The sequence below is a fragment of the Onychomys torridus genome, chromosome 13 (genome assembly GCF_903995425.1).
Source record: "Onychomys torridus chromosome 13, mOncTor1.1, whole genome shotgun sequence".
Classification (NCBI taxonomy): domain Eukaryota; kingdom Metazoa; phylum Chordata; class Mammalia; order Rodentia; family Cricetidae; genus Onychomys; species Onychomys torridus.
Genome location: NC_050455.1, coordinates 33,739,155 through 33,751,498, shown reverse-complemented (window position 1 = coordinate 33,751,498; position 12,344 = coordinate 33,739,155). Strand labels below are relative to the sequence as shown.

General features: G+C 41.8%; 1 protein-coding gene and 1 non-coding gene across 3 annotated transcripts in view; one reads left to right on the top strand and one right to left on the bottom strand.

Annotated features, from left to right (window-relative positions):
- Positions 1 to 12,344, top strand: part of Mcc (MCC regulator of WNT signaling pathway) — a 376,902-nt gene that overhangs the window by 174,311 nt on the left and 190,247 nt on the right. The window lies entirely within an intron of this gene.
- Positions 6,536 to 6,664, bottom strand: LOC118595097. The gene has a single exon (XR_004946470.1). It is a non-coding gene; the product is annotated as a small nucleolar RNA SNORA40 (small nucleolar RNA).

Genomic DNA, 12,344 nt, shown 5'->3' with positions numbered 1-12,344 from the left:
TCAGTGAACGGCATACACTTGCATAAGGTGTACCATCCTAGAAGTTTGATGTACACACAGGAAACCATTGCCGCATCAGGATAATGAGATGTGTTCACCTTCTTCTATTTCTTCCTTCAGGTATGGATTCCCCTTTCATTACTATTTTTCAGAATTTTAGAAAAGTAGGATTAAAAAAATACATACTTTTATTTCCTGTCTGGCTTTTTTTCATGCAGCACAGTGTTAAAAATAATCCCTGTGGCTGCACATGTCAATAATTTAGTGGGGATTTGGTTGTTTTATTTTATTGCTCAGTAGCACTCCATTGCATAGATACACCATGATTTCCTCGTTGTCTATCTGCAGGCATTGGAATGGTCTCTTTCTGAGCCGTGTCCAGTTTGTGAATATGACAAGTAAATGTCTTAACCGTTGCCTGTCATCATTTAGAGACACAGCCCTCACTCCCCCATAGTAAGTACCTAGGAGCAGATGATGTGCAAACAGAGCCATATGGAGAGTGTGTATTTAACTTTCTAAGAAACCCCCAAACGCTTTCCAGTGCTGGCTCTGTAGGAGGGCTCCTTCCTTCCCAAGTCCTTGCCAGCTAAGGAGGGCTTCAGTTACTTGGGGAACTCACCGTACAGGCTTTGTGAGACCCCCCAAAAGTCACATGCTTAATAACAATTTGGTTTTGTTTTCAAGGATCACTGATACCTAGTGCCTCTTTTGTTTCCAGAACATTTCTGTAGCGTGAGGAATCAACACACCAAATGGAATGTGAGACTGATGAGAAATGGCTGTCCCCCCTCTTTTCTTTTCCCCCTTAAAATGTAATTCCACTTCTTTCTTCCCTCCTTCCTTTCCTTACTTCCTCTTTTTGCCAGTGATCTAGCATGAGGGTCCCTCCTGATCTGGGTGGGATCTGCCTGTGGTTTTCTTCAGCAAACCGAATGTCTCTGAAAGATGAAGATGCTCTGGAGAAAGCCCCTGGGGTAATGGCTGTGATACAGTTTTACTTCCTTGTGATGAAATTGTTGTAACCTTTCTGCCCTGTCCTTGAGGGTGATGTCACTCTGAGGCATGAGATCTTGCTGTAAACATGAACATCCCAGGTGGAAAGTCGAGCCTTGCGTCAATGGCCAGTTCTGTACTCTCTTAGGTAGAGGTTTCTTGCATTGAACGCGATGTCTGCCCTCTGTCCAGGTGAGTCCGGGCCGGCACTGGCTGATCAGCCATAGCACAGCTGTGTGACCTATTTCCATGGGAGCTGGTGTCTGATCCAGAGCAAGTGTTCTGAGAAGACGTGTCTCTTCACACACTCCATTTCCTGCTCTTCTGCTCTCAGCTCCGCCCCCTTTCAGCCTTCTTCTCATTAAAGTAACTTGAGTTAGTGGAATTCTCCCATCAAGAGCCCGGTTGGAAAGTTAGCTGTCCAGTCAGTGCAGCTAGCCTATTGGGAGATTTGGAGGGGACAGTCCCAACTTCTTAGGGTCTGTCTGAGGGGCAAAGAACCGGGGATGTTCCTTTCTTCTTAGTGCTTTTCTGCCAGGATGGTAGGGATGGTGGTGGCTCCACTGAGGATTCACTGTTGTGCCATGATATAAAAATGAAAGCATGAAATAGGGACTAGAAAACTATACAAGTAGGAAAAAGCATTTCTCAAATTGAGATTTGGGAAAGCATGTCTGAATTCCAACCTTTTCGCTCCATCTGCTCCAGTGATTGTGTGATCGTGTTGGCATTTGTTTGTGTTCTGAGCTTGCACTGAACCCTCTGCGAGGACGAGCTGGTGAGTCTGTGTAGAACAGTGGTTCTAAAAGTGTGCTTCCTCAGAAGTCTCCCGCATCGCCTAGGGAAATGTTAGAGATGCAAATTATTGGGCCTTGATCCAGACCTACTAAATTGTAAATCAAGGGGTGGGGCTGAGGAATCGTCTTAACAGGGCCCTTGGGGTGGTTCTGAAACATGCTGTAGTTTGAGAAGCATCAGCTTACTGCCCTGTGTTTGGATCCCAGTTGTGTATTTTATAAACTGACTAGCACCAGCTACTTTCTTTATGGGAGAATGAATCCCAGCACTCAGGAGGCAGAGGCAGGTGTAGCTTTGTGAATTTGGGGCTGCCCTGCTCTACATAGTGAATTCCAGGCCAGCCAGGGTACACAGTGAGACTCTGTCAACAAACTAAACAAAAGAAAAAGAACAAAGAACTCATTCCTGTCTTTGGAGATCATGACAGGGAACGATAATGACATGTGTGATATTTGCACTCAGGACTCTGTGGGCAGGAACTGCTGATATTGAGTATGGAATTTTAAAAGATAAAGTGGTAGGCTTAGAGAGTATAAAGGTCTAAAGGAGGGGCAGTATAATGGCCTGAGGAATTTGCACACAAGAGCAGAGAACTGGCATACGTAATTATCAGACAAGGAAAGAAAGGGAAATCCTTTTAACCAAGGGTGGCTTTTCTCTACTTGACAGCAAATGTAAGAGTTGAAATCAGAAATACTGAACATGCCAGGGTCACATGTCTGGTATTTTGCAGGAATCTTGTGTTTATAATCAAAACCAAAGAGCCTTACAGAGCCCCAAAGTACCTGCCGTTCTAATATGTTCTGTGCTCTGCATCAATCTTTTTGGAAAGTTCTTCAGACATATGAGGAGCTAGCATTTTGAGTTGGATTGGCTAAGATGGCTATATTAGCAGGTGGTTATACAAACCCTGAGACCCTTGATGCTTGAATGACTAGTTAGTTTGGTGTGCACTCTAGGAGAGGCGATGGAGAGAGCTTTAAACAGTTACATAGCATCATCTGGATCAGTGTTCCCAACCTGCCTAATGCTGTGTGACCCTTTAATACAGTTCCTCACTTGTAGTGATCCCCAGTCGTAAAATTTTCATTGCTACTTCATAACTGTAATTTTGCTACTGTTGTGAATCACAATGTAAGTATCTGTGTTTTCCAATGGTCTTAGGAGAGCCCTGTAGGGTTGTAACCACAGGTTGAGAACCACTGATCTCGATGATGAATGCTTCAGACTTTGGACTCAACCTGTTTACCATGTTAGCGTGTCAAAAGGAAGATGCATTTTGGAGAGTATATAAATTTGTGCTGCTTTTTATCCCGTGTACCACCGGATAGCACCTTGTTTCTTCCAGGTTTTCTGATTTGAATGGATTGGTAAATAATTCATTTCTTAGTGTGTCAATTAAATTGAATGACATTTTTAAACTTTAAGTATAAGCGTAAAGATTATAATACTTGTCGTCTACATTTGTAAATTCTTCCAGCAAAGAAATAGATGCTTCAGTGTGGAGAGATGGCTCAGCGGCTAAGCACTCGCTGCTCTTGCAGAAGACCCCAGTTCAGTTCCCAGCACCCTTGTCTTGGTGGTTCACAGATGCCTATCACTGCAGCTCCAGGGGATCTGATACTCTCCTCTGGCTTCTGAGAGCCCCTGTATTCACATGCACAAACACATAGACACTTGTATATACATACTTAGAAATAAAAATATAAACAGAAATAGGTATCTGTTTCTACATACGAAAAGGCTCTGGGTTCAGTTTTGGTGCCATGTTTCCCAGGAGAGGAAAACCTCAGGACGAGATGTGAATAGTAGCTGCGGCTTTGTTTTTTGGGCTCCTTTGTGTCTGTTTTCATTCCACTGTCTGTTTTGGTAAACATAACTCATTGTGAAGATGTAGTGTGACTTACCATTTGTTGAACACTGAAGCCATTTAAACTTGCTAGGGGGTAAAAAATCATGTTGAGCAAAGCACCTGACTATTTTGTTACCTGTGATAAAATATGAGCTGTAAAGGGTGAAAAGTGGAATTTTGGAAAAAACCTGTATTTCTCAGCCTGGGCTTGACAACATTCCGATACTTGAAGATAGTTTTATTGAGACTCATGCTAATATGCATTGGCTTTTTTTCTTGTTCTTTGGTTTGGTTTGTTGTTAGTTCAGTTACATGTGGCATGGCCTGGCCCTGAATTTACTGATGTAGCTGAGGATGGTGCTGTAATTACAGACATGTGCCCCCATGCCTGCTTTGTGCAGTGTAGGGTGTTGATCCCAGGGCTTTGTGTGGGGTAGATAGCACTCTTCCAGCTAAACTACATTCTCAGCCCACTAATATGTGTGTTTCAATATCTGTTTTATGTGTATGAATGTTTTGCATGTATATACATATATGTACCCATGTATGTGCCTAGTGACCAAAGAGGTCAACAGGAGGGCCTTAGGCCCCCTGGACTTGGAGTTATGATTGGTTATGAAACTGAACCATTTCTCCAGACCCCTTTTCAATATCTAAAAAACAAAACAAGACTTTTTTTTAACCTTCATTTATGTATGTGTGTTTGTGTGTAGGCTTGTGCATGCCATAGTGCACATGTGGAAAACAGAATAACCTGCTGGAGTTGCTTCTTGCCTTCTACCAGGTGGCTTCTGGGGATTGAACTCAGGTCCTCAGGCTTGGTGGCTGGTACTATTATCCTCTGAGCTATCTTGCTGACTCTCAAAATCTTAAATGGATAAATAAAACTAAAGTATATATGTTAGTGGGGTGCCCTGTGATGTTTTTACAGCATGTTTTAAATGTTAATATTAATGACTGATGTCATTCATGTTTTCTAAAGAAATGTATCAGCATTTGGAGTGGCTGCATAACCCAGTGAAGCAGAATTTTTCTCAAGTTATTCATGGGTAAAAGACCTTTTCAAAGTTTGAGGCAAATTATTGCATTTATTCTAACAGGTTTAATATTCTATGTTGCAATTTTTAAAAAGCTTAATTTCTATGTGAATATGTTTCTGAATGTACGTATATGTACTATGTGTGTCTGGTGTTCTTGGAGGCCAGAGAGGGCATCAGATCCCCTGAAAATTGAGTTACAGATGTTTATAGCTATATGAGTGAGTGGTGGGTACTGAAACTGGGCTGTCTGCATAGTCAGCCAAGCATTTTTTTTCCCCCTGAGACAGGGCTTCTGTGTAGCCTGGGCTATCCTGGAACTCATTCTGTAAACCAGGCTGGCCTTAAACTCACAGAGATCTCCTGCCTCTGTCTTGGGAGTGCTAGGATTAAGGGTGTGTGCCACCACTGCCAGGCCAGCAGTAAGCATTCTTAACTGCTGAATCATCTCTTGAGCCTTGTTTTGAAATTATTAATGGGTAGTTTATAATTGTATTACTTTATGGAGTATTAAGTGATATTGGGACTTACAAATTTAATGTAGAATAATTAAATAAAGCTATTAATGTATCTACCCACAAATCTTCTGTGGTTAGAACATTTGAAATTTGATTTTTTTAGCTCTATTTAACATGCTGTGCATAGGTCTCAAAAATGAAGCATGAGTTCTTCCTCAGACTTTGTTTTCTGTGGACACTGTCTTCCATCCTCCTGGCCTTCGACCCGTTGGTAGCCCCCACTCTAGTCCCTGCTGATATGTGTTCTCTTTTCTTGGGGTCCACATACATGTGAAGACATTTGTTATTTTTCTATGCATAGCTTATCTCACATAGCATAATATTCTCCAATTCCACCCATGTCACAGTGGACCAAATTTCCTTTTTGAAGGATGCATAATTCTGGGTTTGTTTCATGTCTTCATTCACTGTATTCTCTCCATCTGATGATGTCCACAAACTTGTGGTTAGTTGGGTCTTCTCCATTCCTTGCCCATTGTGAAGAGAGCTGCATTAACAAGGGTATTGATTGCCTATCTTTACGATAAATGCTCGGAACTAGGAGGGCATTAAATTAACCTTTAATAAGCCTTCAGTTATTGAATTTGGGAAATAAAAATAAAAAGATTTTGTGAAATTCCCTGAAGAGGCAGTACTTTTCCATTTTCTGACACTGTGTATGGAGGTGAGATCTTTGCCTAATAATACTTCAACCTAACCACTGTTCCACAACAGGAGGACGAAAGCAGGCCTGAGACGCTCCTCATGCTGGAAAGGTTTTCAAAAGCACGTCATGCCATCATTTTCGCTAAACTCTAACCTTTTCCAAAATCCACATTTCTATAAACTCTATTTAAACCAACATGTAATTTAAAAGTCATTTTAAATGAAGTGTGTGGTGAGTAGCAATAGAAATAATCCACATTAAAAACCCATTTAGGGTCATCAGTAATTTTGGATGTAATGATTCTAAGACCCAAAGTTTGAGAAACACTGGGTTAGGTGAATGTCTGGGTTGAAAAGTTTTTTCTTCTTCTTATTTTTACATTTTTCTCTGTAAATCTAAGACTTTAAAAAAAATTAGTATCACAATTGGGAACTTCTGAAAATGAAAACAGATGGAGTTTGAAATTGACAGTGTACTACTTACCACATTGAAACACACGCCCATTCTCAGTTAGACAGGTAGTACCAACTCCTGAGCCCAGGTCCAGAAGAGCCTTAAAAGGCTAGCACACAGAAGTTAGAAGTCGGATGTGGCATATCTTAGTTTCCCCTTTACATAGCTATGCCTTTAATTATAACGGAGTCTTAGAATCAACCTCATTAGCATCACTTGGAGCTGCTTTATGTGTCACATTCCTTCTCATGTGGATCAAAGCTCATCCCGAGCAGAGAGTTCTGGGTTGCAAAAGAGGATTTGCTTTTGGACCTTCCTTTTATGACTTTTGAATTTTTCATGACTTTGGCCACGTGGAAAGCTAATAATCACTAATCTATGAAATTATTCACTTTTTTTCTATTTCTAGACTCATTTTGTAGTTTAAACATTTTAGTTGAGACTTAACTTTTCTCAGAAATACATATTTGCGTGAGTATCATGTTGGCATTCTGTGGTGCCTAAAGCCCAGCCCCTGAAGCTGAGGGCCTGGAAGAGGATACAAAGTGGGATCATGGGGGCCTTTGCAAGTGCCTTTGGAAGCATATTAAGAGCAAAATGTCTTCCAATTAATTTTATTTTCCTTTGCTAATGATAATGGGTCTATTACCTGATTTCCTGTATTTTCAAAGGCCATCTTTAAACCGTGATGCAAGTGTGGGATTAGAAGTCAAGACTGAATAATTTTGGATAATCATGAACACTATGTAGTCTTTGGTTCCTGCAAATGTGGGATTAGAAGTCAAAGACTGAATAATTTTGGATAATCATGAACACTATGTAGTCTTTGTTTCCTGGCTAAATGAGAAAAATGGCATGTTGGGCTTCATCTTAACAGCAGGACAACTCATAAATGACTGAGAATAGAAAATAAATGCATTAATGCATTTCTCTGTTAATGGAGTCTCTGATTTTCTTTTTTGATCATCAGAGAAGCCTCTTTCTAGATAATTTAACTGATGGGGGTGGGGTCTGTGGGTGCCTGGGTTTGTTTTTGTATTGCTTTAATATTGTTAAGTCCTAAGAGTGTGGGCACTTTGAACAGAAAACCCCTTTCTGTCTTTTTACACACCGTCCACCTGGAAGTTAAGCAGACCACTCAAGATCTTTGGTCTTCATAATGAAGGAGGAGCAGAAGCTGTAATTTTGTGGTCAGAACGAGTAGAACACATCCTAATCTTCCCATATGGTCTCTTACTTTACTGTCAAATTACTTTAAAGGTTTTAATTAGCATAATTAAGCAGAGTAAGTGATAAGATACTCTATTTTATGTGTTGGATCACAGCATTTAACAGGTGCTTTTAAACTTAATTACCTCCTCAAACCCTGGCCAGGTGTGAGACACATAGTCCTAACAGTGTAGTTAGTGTTTCCATAGACGAAGATTGTTTCCCATCTTAGCTGGGTTCTAGAATGCCCTTGTTTCCTTTTGTTATCTTAGTCTGTTGACTTCCAAACTCTGTGTTGTCCCCCAAAGTACATTTAAAACATCATTTTATTCCATATGCTCATAAAAACTTGGTATTGCTTTTATTTCGTGCACCTTTGCCTTAACTGTATGCAAATACTTTTATTTTTTTAACCATGTCATTTAAAAAATACTAATTCCCAGACCTCCTGCAATGAACTTTTTGAAAAACAGTGCCTTGGGAAACTGTCATCCATCCAGAGTTACAGTGACTTGCTTATTTTGCTCTGGTTAATCATCATACCTGCAACATCCTCATTCTTTTTTCTCATCAGGTCCTTAACTTATCACTCAGAGTGCTGATCCGAAAGACCTGGAGTTGACCCTCTTCAGTGGGAATTTGTGTTTCTGACCTCATGCTGCTTCCAATATAAGTTCAAGATACAGAACAAAGGGAGTGTAGTGGAGACTCTATTCAGGGGCCAAATTCAAGTTCCCTGGTTGCCAAAAGATCTGTATCTCAAAGGAGTGAAACTCCATACTAAATTCAGTGCAGATGAATTTGACCGTGTGTGACTGAGAAGTGGCTCACCTGGATGACTATGGGATCAAATATATCCTTCATCTCTAAGGTTATATTCTTAACCCCTTGGATAAGTAGTAGGGACAATATTCATGAAGGCATTGGCCGTGTGGCTCTATCGTGAGTCATGCCCACTAATAAGTTCTGCTTCTCATCCAAAAGGAAAAGAACAAAACACAAACTAGTACCTAGAACAACTTCTTCCCTAATCAGATCTCTCAATTTCAGGATATGTTCTGGCTGCTCACTTTATGGGAGTACTTCTAAAGTTCTGATTTTTTCAGCTTGTCTGCAAGTTTCTGTACTGGTATCATCCATTCATCCACCCACCCATGCACCTACCTTACCTACCCCATGTATCTATCAATGCACCCATCTATCCACTTACTCCATCCACCCATGTATCCATCCATCAATCCATCCATCTGCTCATCCACCCATGTGTCTATCCATCCATCTGCCCATGAACCCTTTCCACCTACCCCATCCACCTACTCACTCATCCACCCATCTATCTGTCCATTTATTCATCCATCAACTTTCCTACATACCCACCACCCATCCAGTTTCTTCCCCTCCAGCTCAGAATAGAGAGATTTCCTTTGTACATATGCATGCTTTCTGCTGCCTCTGAGACTATTTTGTTAGTTATCACTTCTGTCATGGTCTCCAAGCCTTTCCTAGTTATGACATCTTCCTAACAGCATTTAAATGTATCTAAAACGTGTGTGTGTGTGTGTGTGTGTGTGTGTGTGTGTGTGTGTGTGTGTGTGTATTCGTGTATTCCAGAGGCAGAAGTGTGTTCTCTCCTATCATTCTCCTCTTCTTTCTTTTGAGATTGAGTCTCTCACTGAGCCTAGAACTAGGCTGGAGTCTAGAAAGCCTTGTTGATCTCCTTGTCTGTGCCCTGCATAGTGCTGGGGTTATAGGCCCGTGTAGCCATGGCCGGCATCTTATGTGGATGCTAGAGATTTGAATTAAGGTCCTCATCCTTGTGAAGTAAGCACTCTTGTGCACTGAGCTATCTCTTTCTCTAACCCTGAAACCCCCTCTGTGCCCTTCCTGCTCCCCATCCTCCCGGCACCCCCCCTCTTTCTCTTCTCTGGCTTATCTCTGTGCCTGCCTTCCTGAAGGGGTGTCTGAATCTCACTGCCCCCCGCTTCTCAAATCATTTTTCTCTCCATCACCATAAGTCTCCTTCTCGTTAAACCTATGTTTCACACCTTCCTCAGCTAGCCTCCCCGGCTTGGGTTCTGAGGAATGGCTGCTCCCTCCTTTGGTTTTCAAGACTGCAGGTCCTTGGTCTTTTCATCTTATGTCTCCCCCTTTTCTTCTCCTTCCTCTAGCTGCCCCACTGGGACTGAGGTCTTTGAGGTTCTAGCTTTGACTTTCTTTTTCTCAACTCCATCGTCTCCGGACTTTGAGTTGGTCACACACTGGTTCTAAGGTCAAGATTGTCAGCAGGCTGACTCTGCTCCTCTATACCATACTAGGACAGAATGACTGCAAGGGCTCCTGGGAATGTCTGCCCAAGTCCCATACACTCTGAAATTGAATGTGCTTCCCCTAAAATCTCCAGTTGCTTTTATGCCTCAGGGCTACAAACTTCCACTAGTCTCTACTGACTGACAAGACAGAAAGGACAAAATGAGGTGAACTTGTGACAGCTCCATCATTTGTACAACTGATTATAGAAAGGACCTGAGGAAGTGTTGGTTAGCCAGCCTATCCCTGGGACCCTTCTGTTTGGTTGACCACTTATAAAGATCAGAATGGAAATTAGGTACCTTGGAGAATATAAGAAAGCACAATCCACTTCTCAGGATAGACTCTGGGTGTGCCCTAGCTCGAGTTTCTGTACAGCAGGTTATAGGATGATGTGGTGTTGAAATAAAACAGAAATTGGCATTAACTCTGTTTGCAAGCCCATGGTGTCTTCTCAGAGTTGAGCCTGCTCTAAGTGTTCGAAGGCTTTGAGAATGAGGTGGTGTCTGCTGAGGGTCATGCAGCTATTGTAGGAACCTACCTTCTGTGACACCATTTGGTTATATTGCAGGCACCCCTGAGTTCATCATCCTTATCAAACTTACCATTTCAGGAAATGATATGGTTTTCTGTATCTCTAAAGCACAGGTAGATGTATTTGTTGAACTTGAGCTCTGTCTTAGTTTATTTTCTTATTGCTGTGATAAACATATCTCTAATAAAAGCAACTCAAGAGAGAAAGGTTTTATTTTAGCTCATGGTTGGCAAGTCAGGGCTACAAAAGCTTAAAGCAGTTGGTCATATGGCTCCTACAATCAGGAAGCAAAGAGGGATTAATGTATTCTGGTTTCTTTTCTCCATTTGTTCAGCTTAGATCACAGCCTGGGAATGGTGCCACCCACAGTGGGCAGGTCTTGCTCCTTCCATGAACAAAATCAAGATAATTTCCATGTGCATATGTAGACCCAGATGATTCTTGATTTTGTCATTGATACTTAACATTAACCATCCAAGGAACAATTTCTGAGTTCCTTGTGCCATGTTTCTTGTCTAGAAACCTTTGCACATGTTTTTCTCTATGTCTAGAGAACCTATCACAATTACAGGTCATTTTCCCAGGGTTGTTTCTTTGTGGTTTAAATGCCCACTCTCTGTTTCTGCAGCAACTTCTCATTCATAAATATTATAATAGTAATAGTGTGGTGACTCCTTGTATCCTTGTATATTTTGTGAGCTTTTTATTACAAATCTGACCTTGGGGACAGAAGATCTCTCTCTCTCTCTCTCTCTCTCTCTCTCTCTCTCTCTCTCTCTCTCTCTCCCTCTCCCTCTCCCTCTCTCCCTTCCCTCCCTCCCTCCCTCCTCCTCCCTCCCTTCCTCCCTCCCTTCCTCTCTCTTTGTTTTACTTTTGTGGTTATTTATTTATTTATTTGCTTGCTTGCTTGTTTGTTTACTTTTTTATTGAGACAGGCTCTTACTATGTAGACCAGGCTCACCTTGAATTCACAGAACTCTGCCTGCCCGTTTCAAGGCCACCAAGCCCAGCTGGTTTATGACCTCAGCACTTGGCACAGTGTTTGACATACTCATTTAATCTGGATAAATGAAGGAATATGTGTGCTGGGGTAAGGACAAGCTTTATTCACTGAAAGGCAGTATTATCGTCTATCTGTTCTGCATGGAAATGTTGGAAAGCAGGGATCCTTTATTGTAGATACACGGCCAGGCCAGCAACAATGCCATATTGGTTTCCTCTGAATCAGAATCTTCCATTTGGATTCAATTTGTTTAGGGGGTGGTGAATTCTCTGAACAACAGACACACCCAACTTAAAATATAAAATCATTCACAGGAAATGATTTAGTTCCTTTCTGCCCTGTTCAGTGAATAATTCAGAAATTACTGGTGGGTAAAATGTTGGTATGAGTCAACCAGGCTGCTGAATAAGCACTTTTGAATTTTCAAGTCTGTTAGGTTTCAAAATATTACCAGATTGATCTCAATTACTCCCCTTACTGTGTTGCATAACAGTCCCATATGCTGACAGTAGTTGGTGTTTGTAAACTCTCTGCCTGCTTTTTCCTGGGACCCAGGAGTGCAATGTGTGTTCTCTTGGTGTCCTCATGTCTCATATTCAGCACAGGGATGATTAGCACGTGGGTAGACAAAGGGGACAGCCATGGGAGGCTCTCTGTGACTCTTCCCAACCTCATCTTCCTGAGACTGTGAAGATCTGGTCTCTCTGGAGCTGTGCTTTGCATGTTTCTTACTTGCTGAGCTCAGAAAACCACTGCAGTGTGAGCCTCATTCAGAATGGAAAAGGCCTTCCTCCCTCAGTGGGCCCCACTTAGCTGCAACTCCCGAGTTCTAGTCAAAATGCTAGGAAACACCAGAAAGGAAAGGGGCAAAGCCGGCTTAGGCAAAATTTGCCTTCTCATTCTTAAAGAAAAACCTCCTCAAGAGACACTGGCAGCCAGGGCCATCCTGGTCTGAGTGTCCTACACGGCTACACGATGCCGTAGTGACAT